This window comes from Homarus americanus, unplaced genomic scaffold (assembly GCF_018991925.1).
Source record: "Homarus americanus isolate GMGI-L3 unplaced genomic scaffold, GMGI_Hamer_2.0 scaffold37032, whole genome shotgun sequence".
Taxonomy (NCBI): domain Eukaryota; kingdom Metazoa; phylum Arthropoda; class Malacostraca; order Decapoda; family Nephropidae; genus Homarus; species Homarus americanus.
In genome coordinates this window covers 2,461,923-2,467,952 of record NW_024731852.1, presented here as the reverse complement: position 1 = coordinate 2,467,952, position 6,030 = coordinate 2,461,923, and positions in this window count along the sequence as shown.

Genomic DNA, 6,030 nt, shown 5'->3' with positions numbered 1-6,030 from the left:
GTCACGATTCACGTTGTTTGCCTTACATGTAAACAACAGCAACAACAGCCTTAACAATGAAAACACTCACTCGAAATGTTACCTGGCTAAAGTTAATTTGTTTATTAATTTTTGTTTAGCGCCATTGTTTTCATGGCTATTATTACCAACAATACTGACGTTATTTACTGTACCTCATGATCAAGAGTCTTCCTTGTACTGTACAGGAAACACTCCAACGTTAAAGTTCCCTCCATTGCTCACACCTTCATTAGCGTCACCTGAGTTTACCTTTGAGTGGCCATCGTCTTCGCCTTTGTCACCAGTAAATAATAAACATTAATCATTTGAGCGGAAGAGGAAGACGATTGGAGGAATATTTCAGCTCTGAGGGACATGTGACCCGTGGTAGTGCCCCGTCCCCACCGTCATGGGTGAAAGGCGGGAGGAACTCAATCATGCGGGCAGGAGGGAGGACAATGGGAGGCGCGCCAGGTGCTGTAGGGATGGACGCAGCCGCTGCTGGGTATTGACAGCGAGGCTGACGGGTAAACTGTCCTGTGTGCGAGTGTGTGTGTGCGCGCGCTCGCATTCCCATCTCTCTTGGTGACACATGTCTCTTTCTGATTGGAATTCGTGAACCTGGTGCGTATGTATATCAATCTTGAGAAGTATTATATTCTACCATCAGTACGTACAGCATGTATTTCTCCGCCACAGGTGCGTCAGTTTACCCACCTGCTGTTCCGGGAGTTGTAATCACGATAACTAGAACACGTAACAATGTATCTTTACTATACTGGCCACGTTAATTTATCAAACAGGATCTTTAGTGAGTTGCACAATCATTGTTTCTAGCCAATATTAATTAGATTTACGCCCCCCGGTGGTGGGATGGCTTACCCTCACCTGATCTACTGTCATAACTCGTCAGGCTCAATAACGTACTTTATTCTCTCATTATTATATTAACTGTAGTGGAATATATTCACCTTGAAGATTATAGGTGCGAGAGACCATTGCACTGACTGCCCCTGTCACAACGGCAGCAACCAAGTGGCTCTTTCTTGCTGGGTCAGGAGGCCAGGTACACCCTCAGGCCCTCCAGACTACGTGTTAGAGAGAAGGTAATTGAAGCTCATGGCCGTTGAACGAAGACTTGTGTGCTCCAGGGGAAGACACTGAGAGATGAGAGGGGGATTAAGAGAGGAGAAATAAGAGAGAGGGAGAGAGAGAGAGAGAGAGAGAGAGAGAGAGAGAGAGAAGAATGACAAAGACAGCAAGAGAGAGAGAGAGAAAGAGAGAGAGAGTATTGTATTATATTCAATAGGGAGAGGAACTGTAAGTGATCTCACCGACAGCTAATCTATACAATGGTTTTGTGACCTCACCTTGACCCTTCCATGACCTTACCATAACCCTTCCAGAACACCACCATAACCCTCATTACAACCCCACTATAACCTTTTAACCCAACAATAACTCATAACCTCACTTTAACGCTACATGACCCAAAATAATAATAATAACTACAACAACAACAACAACGAGACACCACTCTTACACACAATACCAAACCTTGAACTTATATACAACATGTCCTCGATCGTCTTAATCCCCCGTACCTCTAAAATAATAGGACTTAACTCTACAACCATTTTCAATCTCACCTTAAAACTTTTTCGACTTAGGTCACTGTAAACATAACCTTTCATTACCCTCTTGGTGAATATAACTAAATTCTATATGATGGTGAACGAATCAGTATTTTGACATAGAACCGATTAATGGAGTATTGACATCCTTAATGGAAATGGAATAAAAACAATGTATAATGTATATAGTGCAAGATATGTAGAATGATAGATGCAAAACCTGTGTATAAGATAAGAATGAATAACATCTAGGGAGGAGGTATGGAGGGGAGGGTGGGGAGGCTTGAGCGATGGGAAGATTGTGAAGGGAATTGTTGGTGTTGGTGTTGGTGGGGGTGGAGGGGGTAGCGGTGGTGGTGGTGGGAAGGCACTGTGTGATAATGTATGATGATGAAACTGAGGGGCTTCCGGTGTGTGGGGGGGGGGGGTAGGGGGGGTTAGGGATGCTTACTTTTGCCTAGGGATGTGTGCGTATGTAAGAGAAAGTGAGTGAGTGAGAGAGAGGTTCATGCATAACTCATATCAAAGTAAATCATTTTTCACTGTAAAATTGAATCTCCTTTTCCCTTCTCCTCCTCCACCCCCCTCATTCATCTCCCCCTTCCCATATCCCCTCCTACACTCCCCAAATTTTGAAGAAAAACTAAATTATTAATACAATTCTCTATGGAAAATAAAATAAGCATTTAAATATTCACCTCAAATTTTACAACTATGGCCAAAACAATATAAAAATAATTATCAAAAGATATACCAGACAACATGATGTATTAAGTATTCTTATAACTTGTCTCTTTAACCCACAAAGACATTAACCCAACTCCTATAAGATGTAAGATACGTAAACACAAACATATTTCATCCTTTAAGTCCTTAATCTCTCGTAAAAATGATGAATGAACGATTACAATAGGCATTTCAAAGTAGATTTTTTCATTTCATTCTTTGAGCATTGCATCGTATCTGTCCATTTACACGCAAATAAGCCATTCTCCATATTGAAAAGGCTGTAAGTAATTGGTGCTCTACATATATTGGACACGAAGTCGAGGAAATGGACGATATGAAAGCGTAGGAAATAAAGGAAATGAAGTGAAGGTGTGTAAATGGATTAAGAAACACGGGAAAAAAAATAGATAGCTTACGAGAACATGATGTCAAGGAAATGTAGAATGAAGAGTAAAGAATGTGTAAACAGAAGGCATTAAGAACCGTGACTAAATGGACAACAGACACAGAGCGACGAAACTCAGCCACTACAAACAGGAGGGAAAAATGTCATAAACAAGACCGAGATCCCCAAAAATCGGAAGGGCGTGAGCGTCTTGTGCATCTTCAGGAGGAAATAACAGACGCAAAATCGTGTCAGGAATAAAGAAAATCCTGAGAGAGAGAGAGAGAGAGAGAGAGATGGTGAAGTTTACAGCCAGAAGAGAGGGAGTTGATGTGGCCAGTAAATCCTCCACACCCCACCGACGCCACCGCTCGAATCTTGCTCCCCTAGGATCTTCCTCCTCCTCTCCCCAGTGTCGATACTCCCCTCCTCCTCTTCCTCCTCTTCCTCTTCTACCTGCTCTTTTTCCTGCTCCTTCTTCTTCCTCCTCCTCCTACTCCCCCTCTCTCAGGATCTTCCCTTTCAGAATGTCAAACTTGAAGATTTCCTAACTATCTTCCTCCTCCTCCTCCCCCTGTACTCCTTTTCGTCCCTCAGGATCTTCCCCTTTTGAATATTAAACTTAAAGCTCTCCTCCATCTCTAATATCCTCCTCCTTCTTTTCCTCCTCCTCCCGTAAGATCTCCCCCCCCCTGGAGCGTGAAGAGGAAACGCCTCATCCCGGGTTCATCTTGTTTTCATGAGCCAGCCCCTGAGATAAGACCCGCAGGGAGACGCTGGTTAAGGCCATCCTTCTTTCTCGCTTCTTCTGGTAATATTGTTCCTAGCTGGGATTATACAGGTAGAGCCATCACACCTGTACCGTCACAACACCTGTATCATCACAACAACTGTACCGTCACAACACCTGTATAGTCACATCACCTGTACCATCACAACACCTGTATAGTCACAACAACTGTACCGTTACAACACCTGTATCATCACAACAACTGTACCGTCACAACACCTGTACCGTCACAACACCTGTACCGTCACAACACTTGTACCATCACAACACCTGTATCATCACAACACCTGTACCATCACAACACCTGTATAGTCACAACACCTGTATCGTCACATCACCTGTACCATCACAACACCTGTACCGTCACAACACCTGTACCGTCACAACACCTGTACCGTCACAACACTTGTACCGTCACAACACCTGTACCGTCACAACACCTGTACCGTCACAACACCTGTACCGTCAAGCGGGTTGTATTCATACACCTTTACCATAGCATATCTTGACGTTACACCCTACCGTCACATAAATGTACACTGACACATATGTAACGATTCAGTTATGGGCCATTGTGCACCGTTATACAGATGCACTTTTACAGCAATACCATCACAGGTGTACCGTCACTGTTGTCTCATCACAGGTGTAACATCACAGGTGTTTAATAATTGGTTTATCATCACAAATGTATAATATCACACACAAGGGGGGTAGGAGGAAGGTGGGGGATAGGGGTAGAAAGAAGGTGAGGAATGAGGGTAGGAGGAAGGTGGGGGGATGGGGGTAGAGGAAGGTGGGGTGGGGGAATAGGGGGGAGAACACCACACCTCCAGGTTCAACTAGAAGAGAAATGAGGTCATCTTGGTGTGAACAGCGTGTGAGGGCAAGTAACAGGAAAACTTTTCGCTTAAGTAATTGTGAATGCTTTGTTCGGCGAGCAGGGCGTAACTCACCGCTGTGTGCAGGAGTCGGGGAAACACTAGTAATGTACAGAGTCAAACTTTGTTCATCCCCGCAAACTTTAGGTTCGTGTAAAGGCAAGAGAACCCAAGCGGACGGGGAGGAGGGGGGTGAAAAGAGGATGGGGAAGAGGGGAACAAGAGGAGGAGGGGGGTGAAAAGAGGAGGAGAAGATGACAAGAGGAGGAGGAGGTGACAAGAGGAGGGGAAGGTGGCAAGAGGAGGAGAAGATGACAAGAGGATGGGGAGGTGACAAGAGGAGGAGAAGATGACAAGAGGAGGAAGGGGTGACAAAAGGAGGAGGTGGCAAGAGGACGGGGAAGAGGGGAACAAGAGGACAGAGTTAGTAGAGGAAGGTGGGAGTGTTAGCGGGTGTGGGGTGAAGCCGTTGGCGGACTTTCAATATCCTACCGCAACTTGCATTAAGTTTTCTGTCCCCAGGGATTGAGTCATCTTTCCCTCACTCCAGGGCTATATTTCTCTCACTCCAGGGCTATATTTCTCTCACTCCAGGGCTATATTTCTCTCACTCCAGGGCTATATTTCCCTCACTCCAGGGCTATATTTCTCTCACTCCAGGGCTATATTTCTCTCACTCCAGGGCTATATTTCTCTCACTCCAGGGATACATTCTCCTAGGACTAATCTACTTTTCATTAGTTATATTTCTCCTTTGATGTTATCGTACTCAAGAGACTGTTAGTACTCAAAGGATTATGTTATCATACTCAAGAAACTGTTACTACTCAAAGGATTACGTTATCGTACTCAAGAGGCTGTTAGTACTCAAAGGATTACGTTATCGTACTCAAGAAACTGTTACTACTCAAGGGATTACGTTATCGTACTCAAGAGGCTGTTAGTACTCAAAGGATTACGTTATCGTACTCAAGGAATTCTGCTAATGTATTCAAGATCTTAAGTTTGTAATTACTTGAATATTTTATGACTCGAAAGGCTTAAACAAGACATCTAAGGTATTGATTAAGGATAATATACAATGATCTGTAGGTCGATGCTTTTGACGTGCATGCTGTATATCGGTAAAGTCAACTGAGACAAAGGAAACAGTTTTGATAAATGTCTTTCAGTAGTGTAATTAATAAGTCACGTTCGCTCTCTCTCTCTCTCTTTCTCTCATAGTCATACACAAGCATATACACGTACTCACACACACACACACACACACACACACACACACACACACACACACACACACACACACACACACACACCACAAGCATGAACAGCCATTGGAGGGGGAGGGGGGGGCGTCCAGTGTGTGTGCCGTATCTGTCAGCGTCCAGCCACCCGTGATCAACCTCGTCGGCCCCTTCACCTCCTCCCATCCAGGTAACATTCTCTCGCGATCACCTGTTCAACGCGACAGGTATACAAACATCTGTACCTTGATGACCATTGTGTCAGCATCTTCATACCAGGATATTTTATATTGTTGTGGAAGACATGAGTATTTTTTTATTATGTGTCAGTCAGTCAGTCAGTCAGTCATTGTTTTAATGGCAACAC